General features: G+C 44.3%; 1 long non-coding RNA gene across 1 annotated transcript in view; it reads right to left on the bottom strand.

Annotated features, from left to right (window-relative positions):
* Positions 1–21,094, bottom strand: part of LOC310686042 — a 38,468-nt gene extending 17,374 nt beyond the window's left edge. The window contains exon 1 of the long non-coding RNA XR_014515673.1: positions 21,027–21,094. This is a non-coding gene — a long non-coding RNA (uncharacterized lncRNA). The remainder of the gene's footprint in view (positions 1–21,026) is intronic.
* Between the last annotated feature and the right edge of the window lie 221 nt (positions 21,095–21,315).

The following is a 21,315-nucleotide window of genomic DNA, read 5'->3' as shown; positions in this document are numbered from 1 at the left end:
TCATTAGTATTTTGATGCAAATTCTTCCTAATATAGCCATGTTTGTATGCAATTTTGCCTAACATACACATTTCTGCAAAGCAATTTCAACTAAATAATGTGTTTCTGTATGTTATTTTCACTAATACAGTGGTACCTTGGGTTAAGAACTTAATTCGTTCTGGAGGTCCATTCTTAACCTGAAATTGTTCTTAACTTGAGGTACCACTTTAGCTAATGGGGTCTCCCACTGCTGCTGCGCCGCCGTCGTGAGATTTCTGTTCTCATCCTGAAGCAAAGTTCTTAACCCAAGGTACTATTTCTGGGTTAGCAGAGTCTGTAACCTGAAGCATCTGTAACCTGAAGCATCTGTAACCCAAGGTACCACTGTACTAGATGCATTTCCATGCACACTTTATCCTAGTATATGCATTGCTCTGCACACGACTTTGTTGTGGAACAGCATTGCAAAATAGGAAGAAGCGTGAATTTCAAAAGATGACTGTGTTTAGGTTTGCTTCAGAAAGTGTGAATTAGGAAGGGTTGACTTTAAATGCAAACCGGATCAATTTTCTCCCCATTCCCTAATTTAGTGTTTATATTGGCACCCTCTTTTCATTGACTTGCCATAATTCTAACCCTGATAGTCTGAATTTCCTTGTCATTTTTTTTTTTTAATTTTATGGTAGGTATTGTCTCCGGAAGTGTGCAAAGAAAATAGCAAAGAACATGCTAAAACAGAACATGGCAATTTCTCCCTATTTAAAGCAGCTGTTTGGGTGCCAGCTGCTTAGTTAACAAATACATCTTTAATGAAATCAAACAATCCGGCAGGATTTATTGATTGCTAACAATTGTTTTGAACACAGCCTAGTAGACTGGGCTGTTAACATCCTTTTTTGGACCAATTAGTTCAGTTGGTTTGAATTAGAGACACTTTGCTATTATCTGAGAGGAGGAGGAAGACAGGGAGGGGGACAAAAGAGGAGGATGGAAGCCCTGCCTGTGAGGCAGCCCATTTCTCCTCCTTTTAGAATAAAGTGTGGCTGAGCTGCAGGCAGAACAAAAGATACGGATGCTGCTCCAGCTGTTTTGGGGGAAGACAACTGCACATGTTATCTGGGCCTTTCACCTCTCCAACTGCAGTTCAAATCCATCCTGGGATCTTGAACGAAGAGGCTGCAGAGTTTTTTATGCCTCAGAACCCATCAAACAGCAGAAAGGACAAGGATCCCCCATGTATCCGCGGCACTTCAGAGCCAATTTCTGCAAGGGAAGGATAAGAAAGTCCTATGGAAACGCAAATCTTCAAGCTGACCTCTATCTGTCTGTAATTCTATACATGCGATTGCAGACAGGAGAAAGTCGGCATTCTTGCGAGGGGATGACCAGAAAGCAGCAGGTGCCCTGGCTGTCCTGCTTTCAAAGAATCTGCGAAAATCCACCTCAGACTGCATAATTCCACAGGTCCTCTTTCTATCCAAATCCCTGGCTTTGCACAGAAATTATATATCGGTCACATCTAGTGGCGGGTAGCTGGCATCCTCAAAGTAACAAGCTGCTTATTAGAAATCTGCACTGATTTTGACCGAGATTTTAAATGCGGAGAAATGAAAACATTTGTTGGCCAAATATCATATCCATGAGAATTAGCGGTGTCAAAAAGCCTTGGAGCTGTCCCGTTCTGAATATGAATTTTTGGCATGTTCTTAAAGTGGGCCTGTATTCCAAACACTAGGGCAGCTATCCTTTCACAACCCACCACTCCTCTAGCTTAGGTTGCATTGTGTATGTTCCCCTTTCCTCTCCTCTCCCTTGCTGCTCTCACCCACTCTTGCTGTGGCAGCAGCGGGGAAGAAATGAGGTCTAGGCTGGTCCTTCCTGGTGCTTCTATTTCTGCTAAGACAAGAGTAGCATGTGCTTGAGAGCCTGGGAAACGGAGCTGGTAGAAAGGTTCAGTGCACTTTAAATGTATTTTATTTTGCATTTTGTTTTATTTTAGTTAGTTGTTTTAGTAATCACCACTTGATTTTTTTAAACAACAACAACAATCATATTAGTTTACAAAAAGGGAAAACAATAGGAATCAATAAAAAATGAGAACCCTCAAGTTGGTTTACAAAAAGCTAAAGCAATAACAATCAATAAAAGAGAAGAAGAAGAAGAAGAGGAACAACAACAACAACAACAACAACAACAACAACAACAACAACAACAATTTACTTATACCCCACCCATCTGGCCTGGCCTCCACAGTCAATCTGGCTCCCAACAGAATATTAAAAACATGACAATACATCAAACATTAAAAACTTCTCTAAACAGGGCTGCCTTCAGATGTCTTCAAAAAGTCAGATAGTTGTTTATTTCCTTGATATCTGGTGGGAGGGCATTCCACAGGGTGGGCGCCACTACCGAGAAGGCCCTCTGCCTGGTTCCTTTTAACCTCACTTCTTGCAGTGAGGGAACCGCCAGAAGGCCCTTGGAGCTGGACCTCAGTGTCCAGGCTGAATGCTGGGGGTGGAGACGCTTCTTCAGGTATACTGGGCCAAAAACATACAAAAGGTTAAACTATTAAAACAGATTAAAATTCACAACAACATTTCTAAGCAGTTTGGTAAAGGTAAAGGACCCCTGACAGTTAAGTCCAGTTGTGAACGACTCTGAGGTTGCAGCACTCATCTCGCTTTACTGGCCAGCGAGCCGGCGTTTGTCCGCAGACAGTTTTTCTGGGTCATGTGGCCAGCATGACTAAGCTGCTTCTGGCAAAACCAGAGCAGTGCACGGAAACACCGTTTACCTTCCCGCCGGAGCGGTACCTATTGATCTACTCACACTTGGACGTGCTTTTGAACTGCAAGGTTGGCAGGAACTGGGACCGAGCAACGGGAGCTCACCCTGTAAGAGGGATTCGAACCACCGACCTTCCGATCGGCAAGCCCAGAGGCTCAATGGTTTACACCACAACACAAGAAAGTTTTTTAGCAGGCACTGAAAAGAATACGTGCTTGATATCAATAGGCAGGGAATTCCAAAGTATAAGGGCTGCAACACAAAACAATCAAGTTCCTAACAAATGTGGAACAGGTATCATGTACCTGTAACGATGCCAAGTCTGCTGATCAAAGAGGTTGAGTGCAATCATAGGTAAACTGGTCCCAAGTTCTTATGATCTTTATTACTAACAGCAATACCTTAAACCTGACCCAGTAGCAAATCAGCTACAATAGCAGCATATCCCACAAATGTCCTGGAAAAACTAGAACATCCTGTTTTTTATCATGAGAGATAGGCGGCCATTTTGGTTACTGTGATCTCACACGATTTCACAACACCAATCCCCCCGCCAAAGTGCTTTTTTTAGGGACTGTGATATCACGGGGTGCTACAAAAAGTATGTTATCAGCTGCTGTGCCCCAAAAGCACCTTTTTGGGGGGGGGGACATTGGGATGAAATAACGCGATAACATGGCAATCAAAATGGCTGCCGTGCTCTTGCAGTAAAAAAGAAGATGATGGTGTCTGGGAAGATGGCATCCCGGATTTTGGCTTCAAAGAGTTGCAGATCTCTGAGCACAGGTGTTAGATGCTGACAAGTCCTCACTCCTGTCGGCAGTCGTGCTCTTTGTATGATGTAGATGTCACCAATATCGCTGCTTGTAATGTTCAATAACATTAATTCCTTACAAGAACCTGTGGCTATTCTGCCCTAACAAAATATCAACCTTTTTGGTGTTCAGCCATGGTCATGAGTATGACTAACGTGACCCCCATCCCAGAAAAGTAAAGATGAGATCACTAAAACCACTTAAGCAAAAAATTTAGGACGTGTTTTAAAATTCCAAGCAATTCTCTACCCCTTTTAAGAGATAAACACAGCATGGGTTCTATCCATTATATTGTGTGCAACTGGATTTCATTTACTGAATTATAAATAAGTCTTGAGAATACATAATATTAGAACTCAGCGGTTCGGCGTTAATTTTATTAGCCCTTTGGTAATATTCCCTGGGGAAAGGGTGTCTATTTCATCTGATATTTGTGTGTGTTCCTTCAGAACGGGAACTACAAGGTCTTTAGACTGAATGGCTTATAAATATTTATAGGGTTTGTAGCACACGTTCCTAGAAGCCCCAACTGAGACGTAGCCCTTTCAGAGTCTAGGCCTTATTGCGTGATGGGGAAACAGACCAGACCCACTCAGAATATACATGCAGTATCACTTCTCAAGGAAGAAATACTTGCGTACAAGCAAACTCCAGTTTTGCAGATGTAATGCTGGTAATACAGACAAGCCTTTGTGCCTTATGAAGTTCTCATGACTCTATACAGTACAGCAGTACCTCGGGTTACATACGCTTCAGGTTACAGACTCCACTAACCCAGAAATAGTACCTCGGGTTAAGAACTTTGCTTCAGGATGAGAACAGAAATCGTGCTCCAGCAGCGCAGCAGCAGCAGGAGGCCCCATTAGCTAAAGTGGTGCTTCAGGTTAAGAACAGTTTCAGGTTAAGAACGGACCTCCAGAACGAATTAAGTACTTAACCCGAGGTACCACTGTAGTGTTCTGCATTTGCTTCAGATGAGACACGACTCTGAAGTCACAATCCCTACATCAGAGATATTTCGACCACCCAGGACTCTGAGAAAGATTGGCTGTTAGGAAGGCCTAGGTGAAGCAGGCAGATGCTGAGGTTTTGTGATTGCTTTGGAGTCTGGAAGGGCTTCTAGTGGTTTTTTTTAGTATATTTCTGTAAGATTCCCCCAAGTTTTCCACAAACAGAAAATTCAAACAGAACGGGGTTGGGTTCTCCTTCTGACCTGACTTTGAATGATTTTGCCCGGGCTTTCATTTTACTTCCCAGTGCTCTCGGGAGTGAGATGCACTGCCTGTTAGGGCTGTGCACTGGATTCAGCTGAGACCAATTCAGAAGGTCTCAGAAGAATAGGGTACACACAGGAAAGGATCACTGTACAGTGGTGCCTCGCAAGACGAAATTAATCCGTTCCGCGAGTCTCTTCGTCTAGCAGTTTTTTCGTCTTGCGAAGCAACCCTATTAGCGGCTTAGCGGATTAGCGCTATTAGCAGTTTAGCGGCTATTAAAGGCTTAGCGGCTTAGCTGCTAAAAGGCTATCAAAGGCTTAGCGGCTTAGAAAAAGGGGGGGAAGCGGAAAAAAATCTCAAGACTCGCAAGACATTTTCGTCTTGTGAAGCAAGCCCATAGGGAAATTCGTCCTGCGAAGCGCATTGAAAAACGGAAAACCCTTTCATCTTGCGAGGCATTCGTCTTGCGGGGCACCACTGTAAATCAGGGTGGATTGGCCCAGAGTGAAATGTGGCTGACAGGAGGCAGGGCATCAGAAAGGAAGGAAGGAGGGGCAGGTGGGGGTAAAAGTACACAAAGAGGGCTGAGACCTACCTGGGAGAAGTTAAGCCCAGCACACTTCTTGCCTAACATGGTCACCCTCACTCAGGGTCAATGTGTCTTTCAACAGCTCTCAAGTGGAGGCAGAAATCATGCCCTCCAACATGTTCAGTCCCCAAAACAGGATGCGAGTCTTCCTGTCTGTGCCCCTGTTTGAGTCATGTGACCCACATAAGATCACAGAGCCCCAAATGACCACCATGCTCTCGTGGGGAAAGTCCCGTTTTTCCCAGGACACTTGTGGGGTATGCATAAATCCTGTGGTGATGCAGGTGATGCTGTCCAAGCAGCACTACTCAGAGTCAGATCCTGTTCAGAGCTAGCTCCTCCTGGTCTGTGGCTGGCTTCCCAGCATCGGAAGCTGCTTGTGAAAGAGCAGAAGCCAGTCCATGAAGAAAAGCACTATGCAGAGGTGGATTTAGGGCAGTGCAACAACAACAACAAGAAGAAGAGTTTGGATTTGATATCCCACTTTATCACTACCCGAAGGAGTCTCAAAGCGGCTAACATTCTCCTTTCCCTTCCTCCCCCACAACAAACACTTTGTGAGGTGAGTGGGGCTGAGAGACTTCAGAGAAGTGTGACTGGCCCAAGGTCACCCAGCAGCTGCACGTGGAGGAGCGGGGAAGCGAACCCGGTTCACCAGATTACGAGTCTACCGCTCTTAACCACTACACCACACTGGCTCTCTGCCACACCAGGTGCCAAGCTTAGGCGGCGCTGCAGGACATCGTAACTATGCCATTGTGAATTGAGCAGGTCTGGAGGCGAGAGGTGAGGGGGTGCCAAATGTTGGCTTTGCACAGGGTGCCTCTGAAATTTGAAATACCCATGTTAATGCAAATTGCCTACAAAACCAAAGAGAAAAGCATCATTTAAAGTTGCAGAGAACACACTCCAAAACCTGCGCCACTTTGTCTGAAATTGGCCAGGCTTCATCCCCCAGATGGGACTACTAACTCCACCCCCCCAAAAAAAAAATCAGTGGATATGGGTTTTTTTTGGGGGGTCCACTTTAGGAATGTGGTGAAGAGAAGACAACAGGGCAATGATTAATTTTTATTTTAAAAATTTCAATATTCATTTTTTGTGAATAACATCCCATCTAACGTGGCCTTGAAGGAAGGAAGGAATGAAGCTATTTCTTATAATAAGCAAAATCTTTAATCCTGCTGTCACAGCAGATCCCAAATGAAACATATTGCAGCACAGCCCATAAAAGTGTTATCTCTGTCCAGATCACCTTTTTATCCTTAAACTGAACCACATGGCCATTAAGGCATCCCAGTCTATCATCTTCTAAACATTTAACATTGCAGCTATGCAACGCTAGCAATCAGCCTGCCATCAAAATATTATAACATAATTAATTGAGGCTCTACATAAAACCCCCCAGCATAATTGGCAAAGCATTGCATTATTAACATATTAATACATTGACCCTTGCTACACGAGGCTCATAAATTGAGATGTGTTAACGCTGCTGGAGAAGGCTGCCATAGAAGGTGGGAAAGCAGAATGCAGAAAGGTAATGGCTCTCACTTAAACCAATCAAAAGATGGTTTTGTTAAAGGGATGAATTTGTGTTAATATTTTTTCCCCTGGAGAAAAGGCAGGCAGCGTGGAGGGGAGAGGGATCCAGATTCCTCTTGGGCTTTGGGTATATAGTGATATCTTTTCAGGATACAAAAAGCAGAGGATCTTTGGAAATTAACCCAAATTGTCACATCAGACGGAGGAAAGATTGCAATTAGGTAGATGAATGCCCTTATCATCATCTTCGTCACATTGTATTCAGAGATGAGTGATGTTATGAAAAGGGGAAGCAGGCTTCATTTAAGGTTATCTGGCAATGGATGGACCTGGGAGGTAGGGTGGCCATGAATGCATTTCTTTAAGGCATCAAAAGAGGATGGCTATGCTTCACCTTCTGCATGCCACATGTTCAGAGTCAAAAGTGGTCCTGCTTCCTATGAGCATCTGGTTGGCCACTGCGAGAACTTTCAGGCACCATAAGCCTAAGGCATTTAGGCTATGGTTACCAGATGTCCCCGTTTCCTGGGGACAGTCCTCCGATTTACAAATCTGTCCCTGGACAAATCCATCCCTGGAATGTCCCCAGATTTATATTTTAAGCATTGTAGATTTATTAGTAGGGAATGAATGTTGCGTGATTGGTTCAACGGCACAAGACACATCATATGGGGACTTCCAGCAAGGCAAAATGGCAGGCACCATGGCAGCGAGCAGCTCCTGAAGCCAGCCAGAGCCAACTGCGCTACCAGACTAGCTCTGGGCTGCTGAGACTGCCGCTGCCCCTGCCAAGGGGAAGCGGGGATGCTCAGCGTGTCAACTGGGGGAACTGCTGACACACACACCCCGTGACCCAAATTGAGCTGGGAGCAAGAGCACCCGGCCACCCAGCTGACTGCCCAGTGGCGCTCTGGGGCCAGGAAAACCCCAGAGCCAATGCAGGGAGAAGGAGGAGAGGAGAAGGAGAAGGAAGAGAGAGAAAGAGGAAGGAGAAAAAAAGAGAGGAGCCCCGACCTTGCCGTGCTGCTGCCACTGCCGCCGCAGAGGAGGAGAGGTAGGAGAGTACTGGGCGAGGAAGACCGTGCGACGAAGAAGTCCACAGAAGAGAAGATATTACTTCTTTTTTTAAAAAAACAAAACTTTTTTCTCTCTCTTTAAAAAAAAAAGTGTCCCCGGATTCTTTGAAAAAAATCTGGTAACCTTAATTTGGGCCCCTTTCCTGTGGTTCCCCCACACCATTTCCATTCAAGGGTAAGAGCTGAAGCTCAGTGATACCTGTTTTGCATGTAGAAGGTCAAATCCTGACATCTCCAGGTAGACCTCAGATGGGTCTCTGTCTGCAACCCTGGAGATATTGAAAAGCTTGCAGTTCTCACTGGACTAGCCATACTGAACACATCTGAATACTTACAGACCTTTTGTTTTTGTTTTTAATCCATCTTGTCCTTTATAAAAAATATGTGGATGAGTGGGAGTCAAATGCTGCTTTTAAGAACAATGACTTTCAAACTGTCTTACCTGTAAAGGAAACTTTTTGTTAGTTTTTTTAAAAAGTTTCTCAACTTGATAAGGGCTCTGGAGAGAGCCTAATTATAATCTAACCAAGAGATTAGAAGTGGAGGAAATTAGCAATACAAGGAAAGGATTGTACAATCATCATCCAGATTTCTATTGTGCTTGTCCTCCCAGAGGGGCCCAAAGCATTTGACAAGATGCAAGGGAAAGGATGACCTGTATCACTCAGGTGAGTTCAGAGGAAGATGGTACGTGAAATCACACACACCTCAATCAAATAGCACCCATGGTACAGTTTCTTGCATTTTTAATTTTAGCTTTTTAAATTCATGCCAACACTGACTGCACATTGCTTAAAATTCAAATCTCTCTCTCTCTCTCTCTCTCTCTCTCTCTCTCTCTCTCTCTCTGTGTGTGTGTGTGTGTGTGTGTGTGTAACAACAGATAGTATGTCTGATTCTTTGGAATTAGAACCAGGCAAGTAAAAGTACTTTTCAATATAGATGTGGCAGAAATTCACCATGAGGTGATCTGTGGACAGCCAGCAAAGTGAGATCAGTGGGACTCATCTAAAGTCTGTTGTTATGGGGTACATAAAGCATGTAGGCTCCTCCAGACTGATGGCTTTTTTGTAGGCGTATTCTGCACTGTGTCATTGATCCAATAGTAGTGCATTAGTGATGGATTTATATTGGACTGTCCACACATAAATTCTTCAGTGGTTTCTTAAAGGAAACTAAAGTTGGAACCAGATATTCCAGGAGCAGAGATCCATTCATAAGTCCTGGAGGAGGCAGGAAGTGATATCTGCAGGTTCCCCTATTCTCTGCAGCACAACTCGTCTTCTCCATGATTTCTTTGGAAAATTAGAGGACCCTAAATAGTATAGTTGGAGGACCCTAAATAGTATAGTTGGAGGACCCTAAATAGTATAGTCCCATGGACTGCAAGAAGATTAAACGTATCCATTCTCAAGGAAATCAGCCCTGAGTGCTCACTGTAAGGACAGATCGTGAAGTTGAGGCTCCAATACTTTGGCTACCCCATGAGAAGAGAAGACTCCCTGGAAAAGACCCTGATGTTGAGAAAGATGGAGGGCACAAGGAGAAGGGGACGACAGAGGACGAGATGGTTGGATAGTGTTCTCGAAGCTACAAACATGAGCTTGACCAAACTGCGGGAGGCAGTGGAAGACAGGAGTGCCTGGCGTGCTCTGGTCCATGGGGTCACGAAGAGTCAGACACGACTAAACGACTAAACAGCAACAAGTAGTATAGTGGCACAAGAAGTCACAGGTGAACCTTCTTCTAAGCAGCTTGGAGTGGCATTCAAGGCCCTTTGCTGCTCTTATTTTATCTTCACAACAACCCCGTGAAGTAGGCTGGAAAGACAGACTCTCCCAGTGAGTTACACAATAGGGATTTGAACCTAGGTCTCCTAGGTCAGAGTTTGACACTCTGTAATCCAGCCTTTGCTAGCCTGGTGCCGTCCAAAGGTTTTGAGCTACAACTTACTTCTGGAGCTGATGGAAGTTGTAATAATCTGGGGAGGTGTGCACAAGGCTGGCAACGGCTGTTCTAACCACTATACCACACTACTTATATAAAAAGGTGTCACTCTTACACCTTCACATTGCATTCCTAGATTTCTATTAATCTGCTGGCACTCAAGACACTTTGCATGTCCTTGCTTCTTAGCATTTGATATCCCTTTGTTTTAACTCTGCATTTAACTTTCTTAAGATGTGTGTTTGAATGTTTTGTGTTTTTTTTAATAGAAGATGGTCACCGGCAGTCAAAGGACTCTTGTTGTACAATGTGCCCTTCCTGTTCTGCTGGACTGACACTGAAGCCAAGGAGAAAATTAAACTAATTAGATACAGCTGCAACCTCAAGGTTTCTGGAGCATGTTTTCAATGCAAGGAGGGCGCCAACCGACCTTCGTTAGGTCATGGATTCTGGCATGATCTCAGCCCCAGGTGGTAGTATTTGCTTTGAGAAGTGCAAAAATTTCGGTCTTGCCGAGCAGAGTAATTACTGTGGTTGGGAGATGTTTTACCTTAGCAATTAAACATGTGCATCCATTTCGATAGGTGGATCTGTAGCTTAGTGACAAAATATACAGTCAAGGAGACACATGGTACAGCTTTTGCTGGTTTATTTTAATTCAGTCATATATATATATACATATAATGTAATATGACAGCATTTCAATCCAACGTTTCATCCAAAGACCTCAAAGTGGCAGACATGGTCCTCCCTCTTTTCTGTTTATCCTCACAACAACCCTGTGAGGTAGGTAAGGTTGAGAGGCCCAGTGAACTTTGTGGTTGAGTTGCGCAGAACTCAGCACCTCTGCCAGGTGGGGTGGATCTGCTAAACTGGTTTCCTGGCAGGAGGGTCACTGCTTCATGCTGTGAAGGTAGACAGCAGCTTGGAACAGTGCAAACACACTGATAGAGCCAGATTCTTCTGATTTTAGAATGAACACCTCTTTTAGATTTTGTTGTAAACTGCTTTCAGCATTCTTATTTTTTTAATTGAAGGATGACACTGAACAATTTTAAAAGATAAACAAATAACAGTTCTTTCTTAGAAACTTGCGGTGCTTGTCTTCCAGTCTACAAGAAGTGCTAACCTTCCCTCCGTGTACACAGGACAACTTCTATCTTCAAAGTGTGTCTTCCTCTTCATTGTAGGATGAAGGATGAAGTTGTGATCATCTCTCATTGACAGAGGATGAGTCGTGCTGTATTTCCATAATCTTAAGCTGAAACTGTTCCCTTCTTGGCAAAGGAGAACATGAGGGAAGCCTGCCAGTGGATTAGGCCAATGGCTCATCTTGTCCATCATCCTATTCTCACAGGAGCTTACCAGATTCCTATGGAAAGCCCGAAAGCAGGACCTGAGTGCAACAGATGCTCTGTCAATGAGCTATGGCCCTTCCTGTTAACCTTCAAGTTGACAGAAGACATCACTTTATCAACAGAAGTATAGTGTCCCGATCAAGGGAAATAATAGGACCATTTTTTTCCTGCCTTGTGCAGACCATAACTGGAGTACTGTGTCCAGTTCTGGGCACCCCATTTTAAGAAGGATATTGACAAGCTGGAATGAGGGCAACCAAGATGATCAATGGTCTGCAAACCAAGCCTTATGAGGAATGCTTGAGGAAGTTGGGTATGTTCACAGTGACCAAAAAAGGAGCACCAAGAGGAGATATGATTGCCACCTTCAAATATATAAAGGGCTGTCATGTGGAAATTGGAGCAAGCTTGTTTTCTCCTGCTCTGGAGACTATGTCCTATACCAATGGCTTCATGTAACAAGAAAGGAGATTCAGACTTAACATCAGGAAGAACTTTCTAACAGTAAGAGTTGTTCAACAGTGGAATGGGCTATCTTGGAAGTTGGTGGACTTGCATTCATTGGAGGTTTTTAAGCAGAGGGTGGATGGCCATCTTTCATGGATGATTTAGTGGAGATTCTTGCATTGCAGGGACTTCGACTAAATGACCCTCGGGATCCCTTCCAACTCTATAATACTATGATTCTATTATCAGTGTCCAGTGCCTCTGGGCCTTGTTCCAAGGCTGAACTATGGCCACTGAGATATGAGTTGCATTTCACTTTGCCCAATTTCTCCCTGGAATCTTAATAGCGGCTGTGGAGACACAGGAACATAGTTTTTATGTGGAGTCAGACCATTGGGCCATCCTGCTCAATGTTGTCCACACTGACTGGCAACAGATATCCAGGATTTCAGACCAGGAGGGTCTTTTTGGAGACCCAGTGGACTGAACCAGCAGCCATTTACCTGCAAAGAAGATGTAGTTGTTGTTGTTGTTTAGTCGTTTAGTCGTGTCCAACTCTTCGTGACCCCATGGACCAGAGCACGGCAGGCACTTCTGTCTTCCACTGCCTCCCGCAGTTTGGTCAAACTCATGCTGGTAGCTTCGAGAACAATGTCCAGCCATCCCGTCCTCTGTCGTCCCCTTCTCCTTGTGCCCTCCATCTTTCCCAACATCAGGGTCTTTCCCAGGCAGTCTTCTCTTCTCATGAGGTGGCCAAAGTATTGGAGCCTCAGCTTCACGATCTGTCCTTCCAGTGAGCACTCAGGGCTGATTTCCTTCAGAATGGAGAGGTTTGATCTTCTTGCAGTCCATGGGACTCTCAAGAGTCTCCTCTAGCACCATAATTCAAAAGCATCAATTCTTCGGCGGTCAGCCTTCTTTATGGTCCAGCTCTCACTTCCATACATCACTACTGGGAAAACCATAGCTTTTACTATACGGACCTTTGTTGGCAGGGTGATGTCTCTACTTTTTAAGATGCTGTCTAGGTTTGTCATTGCTTTTCTACCCTACTTCTGTACTACCCTTCTGCAAAGTGTGGGGAAACTACTTAAGGTGAAATCTGCCAATGTCTGTGACATGTATGTCCCACTTTTCGCCACCAGGTGATTATCATTATTATTTGCTAGCTTTTGGCCTCCCTCAAAATTCCTTGAAATGATGTTATCTGTGGGGTTTTCAAAAGCAGGGACTTTTGAAATTGAAGCAGCAAAGAGTGAGAATCCGGAGAGCATTTCACCAACTCAACTTGAGCCTCAATTCAGGATTCTGTCTCTGTCGCAAATGAAGCCAAACCTCTGAGGACCTCAGGCAAGAACGCTCAGAGTGGGTCACTGTCTGATAATTACCAGTAATCAGAGCAAACGCTGCCACACAGTAGCTTTTGGGCCTAGCGGAGCAGTCTGGGAATACCTGGCCCTTCCCTCCACAGCTTGAGCTGGGATGCCAGATGTTTGCAGCCTCTGATGTAACCCGAGGGAAGCTGAGAGGCCCACCCTCTTAATCTGAGGGTAAGGGTCTGAGGTGGGGAGGGGGGCTTCAAGAATGAAAATGGAAGAGAGGTGAAATAATTGGATCGGGGGCTGAGGGAAAGCCCCCTCTGCAAAAACCAGAGCATGAAGTCCAGTGCCAACACGAGCCTCTTAAGCACACGGCTGTGCCTTTCAGAAAATAAATGAACAACAGTTTTCTTTCCAGAGGGTAACTAACCCAAAACGAGCATCTAAAAAGTGCTCTAAATGTAACCTTTAACGAGCACTTTGCCACTGCTTTTTTATGATGCTTAAACTAATAAACACATTTTATACATATAAAGCGATGATGTCCTTCGTATTTATGCTGCTCATGCTTGGATTCTGATCACTTATCTGGATAATTAAGCAATATCAGCAAGGAGGCAGATACCAGGAATCTGATATTAATCCATCCCTCTTAATAGCGACTCAAAACCACTGAGGTGGAAAAAGCAGCCCTCGCCTCTTTAATCCCCTTTTACCAACATTTTGGCATCGGCACATCTCATTTATTCACAAACGGGAGTCCAACACATACTATTGCTGGCTTATGCCTAATTTAGGAGAGATAGATAGATAAATAGATAGATAGATGGACAGACAGATAGATAGTCAAGGTATGCTAAGGAAATTGCAAAAAAAAGGGGGGGGAGAGTGGAAGGAGGGGTGAAGATTACAAAAATTACTCGTGGGAATAATTCATAAGTGGTTCACAGCGTTTCAGCCGCAAGAGGTAAAAGCTAAGTGCCTGGATCTTGTTTGTGTTGCTTTTTGGGCACAAATACTCTGTTTAGAATTCTGTGGTGGAATCAGGAGTGCCTGAGGACTTATCCATTTGGAGGAGCGGGGAGGAACATAAACAAATAAATCAGACTGAAGATGCAAACTTTCTGTTGAGAATTTTCTTCAGTTTCCATTTCTGAATCTTATTTTCCCTCCAAAAAAACAACAACAGATGATGAAGATTTAATGTGGCTCTCCATCCATGCAGTTGGTGCTTTACAATGACCCAGAGGACAGGCCCCAGACCCAAGGGGATTGCAATCTAGATATAAAAACACATGAAACAACACAGAAATGGAGGCAGTGGTAAGAATAAAAAAAAGGTGGGAGTTCTGCAGTCATTTCATTTATGCACAACTTCTGTTCAGGCGTTCTTTCTTGCTTGTATGATAGGAAAAGCTTGTCTTGCTGACCCTCCCCATTGCCTTCAAGTCAGCTGGGTAGGCCCTACCACTGTCCATGTTCTGCAGCAGAAGTTAGCAAAACTATGCATATGATGGAGAAAGGGGATGTTGTTATTGTTGTTTAGTCGTTTAGTCATGTACGACTCTTCGTGACCCCATGGACCAGAGCACGCCAGGCACTCCTGTCTTCCTCTGCCTCCTGCAGTTTGGTCAAACTCACTGCCTTGCTGTGGCGAAGGGGCTTGAATAACTCAGAGAAGCTGTGAACTATGCCGAGCAGGGCACCCAAGATAGACAAGTCATAGTGGAGAGTTTTGACCAAACGTGATCCACCTGGAGCAGGAACCGGCAAGCCACTCCAGTATCCCTGCCAAGAAAACTCCATGGACAAAGACAACAGAAAGGGGATAGGCAAATGTTATTTCTTTCCTCCCTCTTTCAAACTCTGCAACCTGTGGGCTGAAGCTGACCATTGGATGATTCAGAACAGAAAGTCCTTCTTCACACAGGTGCATACCCTAAGGGACTCAATCCCACAGCAGACAGTGATGGCCACCAACTCGAATGACTTTAGAAAAGAATTCTAAAAATTCATGGAGGAGGATGTCGACGAGGCATGTTGGCTATGTTCTGCCTCCATAGTCAGAGTCAGAAGTGTGGTGTAGTGGTTAAGAGCGGTAGTCTCGTAATCTGGGGGACCGGGTTCGCGTCTCCGCTCCTCCACATGCAGCTGCTGGGTGACCTTGGGCCAGTCACACTTCTCTGAAGTCTCTCAGCCCCACTCACCTCACAGAGTGTTTGTTGTGGGGGAGGAAGGGAAAGGAGAATGTTAGCCGCTTTGAGACTCCTTAAAGAGAGTGAAAGGCGGGATATCAAATCCAAACTCTTCTTCTACCAGTTGCTGGAAGCTACAGGGGGGGAGAGGACTCTTGAGTTTGAGTCCTGCTTGCAGGTTTCCCACAGGCATCTGGCTGGCTACGATGAGGACAGGCCGGTGAACCATTGGCCTGATCCAGCCGGCTCTTTTTATGTTCTTATGTTATCCAGATCTCCCCCTGCCCCTCCAAAATGTGGAAGAAGACTAGGCTGGGCAACAGAAAATGACAGGAAGGCCAGGCCCAGCAGGTGTGTCGCCAGTCTCCTCCCTCATGTGATACTAACCATGCGAGTAAGAATCCCTGAATTAGGATATACTCAGATAAAGTAGGGCGTAGTGCCCTCAATATGTTATTGGACTACAGCTCTCATGTTCTCTGGCTATTGACCACCCTGCCTGGGGCTGGCGGGAGTTGGAACCCAACAAAATTTGAAGGGCACCCTGCTGGCTTCCCATGCAGTAGGGTATAAATACTAGGGAAATGTGTCAAAATCTGCATGGGAATTTGTGTGTGAATATTCACCTTTCCTCAGTTCTGCTGAGTGTGATTGTTTCATGTTCTGCTGCTACCTTGGTGTGATTTCCTCCCCCCCCCCTCTGACTGGGGGCTTCTATCTCCTTATTGGATCCATCTCATGGACAACCTGTTTCTAGTGCATTATATGTTGAGGGGATATTGCACTACTATTGCCGGAATAAGACTGGCACAAGCAGAGCCGTGAGAATTAAACCCAGCTTTTCGGGAAAGCCAACTGGAAAAGCCATTTTAAAAGGTGCAATAAAATTGAATCTGGCTCATTATTATTTTGTTGTTTGCATACTGGCCCTAGGGAGTTCCTAGGGTTCTTATGGAATATAGATAAATATATAGATATACACGCATGCACACACCATCACATACCCTTGATATGCTAGATGTTCTTCTAGCCGTTAGAAACTGTAAGCTAGGCTTTCCCAAGCCATGTTATTGGGGTCTGGTGGGAATTAGAATCCAAAACATCTGAGGGCACCAGGTTGAAGAAGGCTGAAGTTCATGACCTTTAACTTGGTCAGCAGATGATCCACAATAACATTATTCAAATATTCCATTCTCATCATTTCCAACCCAAGGTGGACGCCAAGAATAAAATCATAATCATTATGAGTGGTTTTGCACTATTAGACTGACCTTTAATTAAAGGTCTGGCAGTACTTTGTAAAGATTAATTAAGCATCACTTTCCCCCCCTTTCAACCAAGAATATAATAAGCCACTGAGTTAAGGGTTTCACCTTAAATTACCAAGAAGCAACTACAGCTAGGGATCTATGCATTTCCCCCCATTAAACCATTGCTCAAATTGTGTCCATTTTCAAATTCTTCAGCTTTTCTATTTGTACATGTGTTCAGTTGTGGAGGAAAGGGAAAATATGTGGGATATTATCCATTTTTGACCAGCTTATGTAACATCCAGTTGGCATGAAAGAATGTTTAACACTTCACCAAAAAAGGATCTTCCTGACACATGTTAAGGTCAGCCAGTAGAGCAGGAGACATTCCATCTCAGGGTTGTGGGTTCAAGCTCCATTTTGGGCAAAATTGTACTGCACTTCAGGGGTTTGGACTATACAGGCCTTGTGGTCCCTTCTAACTACAATTCCATGCGTCGAAACTATGTACACACCATACATGAAAAGCCTATTTGAAGCACAAATGCCTTCCAAGAATCCTGGGAACTCTAGTTTACCCCTTGCAGAGCTACAGCACCCTTAACAATCTACAGTTCCCAGGATTCTTTGGGGGTGGGGAGTGTGCTTTAAATGTATGATGTATATACTGCCACCGTCTATTGTTCAATCTCAAAACCTCAAAGGTAACTTCAACAACCTGTCAGAGTCGGCCCTACCATTGGGCAAAATGAGGAAACTGATTCAGTGAACAAATGAAACATAGGAACACTGCCTTAGACTGAATCAGATCAATAATAATAATAATAATAATAATAATAATAATAATAATAATAAATTATTTATATCCCACCCTCCCCAGCCAAAGCTGGGCTCAGAGTGGCTAACAACTATATCTCTTTCTCTTTCTTCTCTTTGGCAATCACTCATAGCCGAGTAAGATCGCCTTTCATAAACACAGTTTTAACAGTGAATCTGTAAGTGACTGTGGAGGCCAATTCCTTCCACAGTGGGAACATAGGTTTGTGGGTGGGAGTTGATCACAGTGAGGGTTTGCCAAGCATGCCTTCCTCTTAGCATATTTCTCTCTTTTCGTCCTGAGTTCAAAGACCATGACACCTTTGGTAAAGGCTGTTCTCCAATTGGAGCACTTGCAGGCCAGTGTTTCCCAGTTGTCAGTGTTTAAACTACTTTTTTTTTTTTAGATTTGCCTTGAGACAGTCTTTAAACCTCTTTTGTTGACCACCAGCATTACACTTTCCATTTTTAAGTTCGGAATAGAGTAGTTGCTTTGGAAGACGATCATCAGGCATCTGCACAACATGACCAGTCCAACGATGTGATGTTGAGGAATCATTGCTTCAACACTGGTGATCTTTGCTTCTTCCAGTACACTGATATTAGTTTGCCTGTCTTCCCAAGTGATGTGTAAAATTTTTCGGAGACACCATTGATGGAATCTTTCGAGGAGTTGGAGAAGGCGTTTATAAGTGGTCAGTGTTTCACAAGCATACAGTACTGTTTGCACAGTGACTGTCCACAATTTCAGGACAGGATGGTTGTGGCTCTCCACAATTACAAGACAGAGAGTTCTTCCCATCCCTACCTGGAGATGCCAGGGATTGAACTTAGGACCTTCAGCATGCAAAGCAGATACTCTACCACTGAGCTATGGCACTTTCTTGTAACAATATCCTGAAAAATGAACCAACCTAGTAGATGAGAGCTGGAGTCCAACAGCATCAGGATAGGATACCCATTCCTGATCTAAATGAACTTAGGTGTAGACCTAACAGGCACTCTTTTAGACAAATCTAGTTTAATAAGGTTCTAATAGGGTGCCCAAGTGGCATTTATTTCCTCTTCCCATTATTTAGTTATTCCCTTGGTACCCTGGTTTATCCTCTAGAACACCAGGCAGGCACCTTGCAACATGGCCTGTGGTCTCCATTAGCTGAAGTTATAGCAATTTGGCTGGTTTCTGAGATGCAATACCCTGTGTATGATATTCAGTAAGATCCCATGCCGGTAGAGGAAACTATCAGGTTATTTAGAAAATAATTAGCCTTCTGTTTCAATGACAAGAAGGAATGGCAGCCTGTAGGCAGAAAAGTGAGGCGTTGCCTTTACCTACCTGCTGATATATATATATATATATTTGTACAAAAACAGTCACATGTTTTTACAGAATAGGCCAATAGTGCCACAGGAAATGAATCGGAGCACCCTTAATTAATATGTCAGAATATAAGAAATGGGGGGGAAATATGTATAATTAAATTCTTGCACTAAAAACAAGAATTAAAAAAGTTGCTAAAATAGAACACTGCTTCTTTTTCGTTCCTTAAAAGAAAGTGTCATCTCCCCGTTCCAACACCTCGCTTGGTGCTGCTCTGTAATGAATTGCCAGTGAGGAGAGCTGACAGGTTGGGCCTTCCCAAAAAAAACCCCAGAGGCTCTGTGTCGAGATTAGAGAGCCTGCAAAACTTTCAGTTTCCTGCATCGTTTCCATTTCGAATTAGGGAGAGGGTGGGGTGTCGGCAGCCGACCAATGCGGACCGTGGCAATAATGAGGAACTGCTCAAAGAAGGTGATAAAGAAACAAGATGAGAAGAGTAATCCTGAGTGGGGAAGGGAGGGAGAGGGTGGTGATGAAGTTCTATGGCCACATCCCAAGCCCAGCTAGTTTGTGGCAGCCACGGTTTTATTGTGTGGCCAGGTGGTTGGAATGGGGGGAATAGTTTTGTTTGCACTGAAAGGTAATGTAATGAGAAGAAGGGGCTATCAGTTCATACTCCTAGCCCATTCTTTGTTCCTGCCAGTGGCGCCGGCTTGGGACACGCATGCTATTGGGTGTGCACACCGATGTTAGCACTCCTGGCAGCATTTGTGAGCGACACCCCTAGCACACGGCTGGGCGTGCTGACATCGGACACATGCAGCACTGGGCAAGCTGACATCAGACACATGTGCCCAGCACACATGCCACCAAATTTTGTGGGTGCTCAGCCCCCTCAGGGGGGATTTGGGGGGGGGGCTAGAACACCCAGGGCCCCTGGACCCAGCACCTATGGTTCCTGTAGTAGGCATAGTTTTGCATTAGAATCATAGAATTGTAGAGTTGGAAGGAACCCCCAGAGTCATCTAGTCATCTAATCCAACCCCATCCAATGAAGGAATCTCAGCTGAAGCATCCATCGCAGATGGACACCCAACCTCTGCTTAAAAACCTCCAATGAAGGAGAATCCACCACCTCCTAAGGGAGTCTGCTCTAGTGTCAAACAGCTCTTACAGTCAGGAAGCTCTTCCTGATGTTGGAAACTCCTTTATTGCAACTTCAAGTCATTTGTTCGTGTCCTACCCTCCAGAGCAGGAGAAAACAAGCTTGTTCCATTTCCCACATGGCAACGCTTTAGATATTTGAAGTTGGCTATCATATCTCATCTTAGTATCCTCTTTTCCAGGCAAAACACACCCAACTCTCTCAACCGTTTTTCATAAGGCTCAGTTTCCAAACCCTTGATCATTTTGGTCACCCTCCTCTGCACATGTTCCAGCTTGTCAATATCCTTCTTAAACTGTGGAGCCCAGAACTGCACAGGTGTGGTCTGACCAAGGCAGAATAGAGTGGTACTATTACTTCCCTTGCTAGACACTATAATACTGTTGATTCAGCCTAGAAAAACATTGCTTTTTTTGTTGCTGTATCACACTGTTGACTCATGTGAAGCTTGTGGTCTATTAAGACCCCTAGATCCATTTCACATGTAATACTGGCAAACCAGGTGTCCCCCATCGTATATTTGTGCATCTGGTTCTTCCTGCCTAAATGCAGGACCTGACATTTGTCCCTACTGACATTTATTTTTTTACTTTGGGCCCAGTTCTCCAATCTGTTAAGGACATATAGAATTCTGATTCTGTCTTCTACTGCATTAGCTACCCCTTCCAGTTTGGTGTCATCTGCAAATTGGATGAGCATCGTTCAACACCTTTATTCAAGTCACTTGTTAAGACACTGAACGGAAATTGGCCCAGGACACGCCTACACACCCAGGTCTGTAAGTAAAATGCATGTTTGAGAAATGACTTAAACCGACTGAAGTGTCCATTTTTTAAATAAAGTAGCAAAGGTGAATAATTCACAAAGCATAATCATAATCATAATTTTATTACTTATATCCCACTCATCTGGCTGGGCTTCCAGTAAATATAAAAACATAATAAAATGTCAAACATTAAAAACTGCCTGATACAGGGCTGCCTTCAGATGTCCTTTAAAAATTGTGTAGTTCTTTAACTCCTTGACATCTGATGGGGGGTGTTCCACAGGGTGGGTGCCACTACCAAAAAGGTCCTCTGCCTGGTTCCCTGTAACTTCATTTCTCTCAGTGAAGGAAACTTCCAGAAGACCCTTGGAGGTGGACCTCGGTGTTTGGGCTGAACGCTAAGGGTGGAGACACTCCTTCAGATATACTGGGCCGAGGTCATTTAGGGCTTTAAAGGTCAGCACCAACGCTTTGAATTGTGCTTGGAAACATTATTCAAACTGCATATAAGAAAGTGGTCTACTAATCCCCCCCCCCTTGCAAGTCAGTCTAATACTAGACGTCTTTACTTGGATGAGAAAAGTGGTGTTCTATTCAATGAGAGGTAGTGCCAGTAGAGTTGGGGGAGGAATTCAATTCAATGTGCATTTAAAGGCTAAACTACCTCATTTGCACTCTACAAAGCTAGTTGCAAACAAACACAGTGACCTTTCAGCA

Source organism: Podarcis liolepis, assembly GCF_965112155.1.
Source record: "Podarcis liolepis genome assembly, chromosome: 1".
NCBI lineage: Eukaryota > Metazoa > Chordata > Lepidosauria > Squamata > Lacertidae > Podarcis > Podarcis liolepis.
This window is presented reverse-complemented; position numbering and strand designations above follow the sequence as displayed.